Genomic DNA, 3,118 nt, shown 5'->3' with positions numbered 1-3,118 from the left:
GATGACGCAGAATTTCTGCATGGAAATATCATAAATGTACTTCGATACATCGTAATAATATAAACTACGAATGATCAAAAAGAAATAAACACAATTTTATTATTCTATTAAAAATATAACAAACATTCATCGTTTCTCTAGTCAAATGAATTTCAGTACACATCAGTTTACAGACAGCAGTACCTTATCCAGTTATTTCCAAACCTGAACTCAAAAGAGAAGAAAAAATAAAATTCTTAAGTAGTCCCTAATTGAAAGAAAGAATAATTGAGAGAGTCGCTTTTATTTTCATGTTTTATAAAAAGTTTTGCCTACGTACCTAAAACTAATTATTGTTTGTAATCTTTTGCTTATGGAAGAACTTACATTTCGTTGAAACATAACATGAAATATATCAAAGAATTAAAATGAATACTAAACTTCCGTATCGAAATATATAAAAAGAACAATAAAACATTTTTAAAGACCAGTTCATTATAACACGCATAGAAATAGGCATTAAATACACAAAAAAGTACTTGTTTCATTGCAAAGCCCAGTCGGTTATATCTGAAATTTCCTACCTCCAGATCACCTCTTTCAATGACATGTCAACATGTTTTGGATGTCCTGAATCATCTTACACAGCGCACTACTGCTAAGTTCAATAAGTTTCCGTAAATTACGAGAAAAAAACAACGAAATTCGCCCAAAAAGTATCTCTCACCCTTTAAATATTTTCCTAAATGATCCAGTGTTGAAATTACAACAAAATATGTTGCAATTTTCTATGTATTTACAGTCTTAATATTAACAGATTCATAATATATATTTTTTTTTTTTTGCGTTCACGTAGAAGTCGTCTTAAATCATATTATAAAAGTTTAAAAGCACTTATCATCCAGGCTTTTGATATTTTATAATTAGTGAAAGCATTTTCATTTAAATATCTAGATGTTTTTTAGTCCTAGCTCAGAAAAAGTCTTCAAGTGCTCGTGTAACGACTATTACGTAGTTTATTACTCGGAGTTATTATAAGATATATGCGTCGTTACTCACAGGATGACATTCTTGTCTTGAACTGTCAGAGTTTTAGCAAACAAGCTCTAACGAATAGTCGGTTTTAATGATGCATCTCAAAGACTTGCGACGGATGTACACATTTTAAAGTATCCCTTACAGCTGCCGTCAATATGCTTGTCTGAAATATTGAGTTTCATTAAATCGAAGCAGTTATAAAGGAGTCAGTGTATAAGAAAACTTATACACAAGTCAAAGATTCCTATAACCCATACTTCAATACTTCATTAATAAATGTGGTAAGCGTTTTCATATCATACTCGTGTTTTTAATTCCCATAATGAAGATTTTTGTAATCTGTATCACAAAGAGTCTTTGCTGAGTATCGTCCATAATATTGCATTTTTCAGCACGCGTGCAATAACATTGCCATAGCAATAACAACATCAATGATGCAGATCAAGCTTTCAGGTATAACTCCCTGTGAAGTTGATTTGAATAATTTCGAGGGAAAAATTGTTCCGGGATCGGATATCGAACCCGGGAACTTTGGTTTAACGTACCAACGCTCTACCAACTAAGCTACCCGGGAACTCTACCCGACACCGATCCAATTTTTCCCTCTAAATCCACAGACCTCAAAGTGGGCTGACAACCGTCAAGCAACCAACACTGAGTGCACACTAACTCTGTGTGACTTAAATTGTGGTTTTCTGTTAATGAACAGTGACGTATATTATGCAAATCAAGCTTTCACGTATAACTCCCTGTGAAGTTGATTTGAATAATTTCGAGGGAGAAATTGTTCCGTGGCCGGGTATCGAACCCGACACCTTTGGTTTAACGTACCAACGCTCTACCAACTGAGCTACCCAGGAAAAATTGGATCGGTGTCGGGTAGAGTTCCCGGGTAGCTCAGTTGGTAGAGCGTTGGTACGTTAAACCAAAGGTCCCGGGTTCGATACCCGGCCCCGGAACAATTTTTCCCTCGAAATTATTCAACATCAATGATTTTTTTTGTACTGTCATACTCTTTTTTTCTTACTTACCGATGTTGTTTACATGCCTCGTTAGCTGACAATCCCTACGTTGCCTAGTTGCTAAACAAACAAAATAAAAAGGAAACGGTGCAGTAATGATTACTTATAGTTAGAGACCGGATTTTAGAGGGAATCCCTTCAACACGAAACATGCAATAATTAATTACGATGTTCAAAACTATCTTCCACCGACCATATTATGTAGTTTTAACTCCCCTTTTTTCCCTTTTTTAGTCCATATTCCTTTCCACCACCTTTTTAAAAATATCTCTTATTTTTGTTCTTTTTTGACAGAATATCGCAAACATTTAGATAATTTTCCTATATGTTTTTCCGATAGGACTACAACATCCTGAACAAGCGAAAACATATCGTTCTTCTTCTGATTCCTGACACTGAAAAACTAATAAAGTGTGCTGATTTGGAGTTCAGGATAAAAGGAATATTTTCACTTCTGGTTCAGTTGATGTTGATCGGTCATTTCCAGTTTACCTAGACATTCAGTGTTCAAAGAGGCAGAATCATATTCAAACATATTGACGCTTTCCTTATGTGGTGAAGCGATAAATAAATGCTTGTGTGTGCTATGTGTATCCATGAATGTACTGAAGTATGTTTTCAATAACAATAGCTACCTTTTGAGGGAGTAATATAGTCCTTTTTGAAGTCATTTTTTTCTATATCAAATACAACACTTTCCTCATCTTGTGAAGAGATAAATGTAAGATTGTGTGTGCCATGTATAGCCATGATGTGCTGAAATGTGTTTTGGGGAGTAATATAGTCCTTTTTGAATTCCCTTTTTTTTTTTGTTATAACTTTACCTTTTTTGTCCTTTTTTGACGAAAAATTTTCCCTTTAAAATCCGGCTTCTGGTTATAATATTGTGATCACAAAGGGATATTTTATCGAGAGAAATGAGTATTATTATTTCATCGTCTGGAACGTCAACTACATTTCTACCAACATCAAATTTTCAAAAAACTATTCAATCAAATATACAATGTTTTTCATTTCAAAAACTGCCGGCCTAAATAACTATTATTTGGATTAAATTTCATTTTGGACAAAAACACGTC

The 3,118-nt window shown here is 33.8% G+C and overlaps 1 non-coding gene across 1 annotated transcript; it reads left to right on the top strand.

Moving 5' to 3' along the window:
- Window positions 1–1,903: 1,903 nt before the first annotated feature.
- Window positions 1,904–1,976, top strand: TRNAN-GUU (transfer RNA asparagine (anticodon GUU)). The gene has a single exon. It is a non-coding gene; the product is annotated as a tRNA-Asn (tRNA).
- The last annotated feature ends 1,142 nt before the right edge of the window (window positions 1,977–3,118 follow it).

This window comes from Periplaneta americana, chromosome 11, assembly GCF_040183065.1.
Source record: "Periplaneta americana isolate PAMFEO1 chromosome 11, P.americana_PAMFEO1_priV1, whole genome shotgun sequence".
Lineage (NCBI taxonomy): Eukaryota > Metazoa > Arthropoda > Insecta > Blattodea > Blattidae > Periplaneta > Periplaneta americana.
Note: the sequence above shows the minus strand (reverse complement) of the source record. Positions and strands in the feature narration are given on the sequence as shown.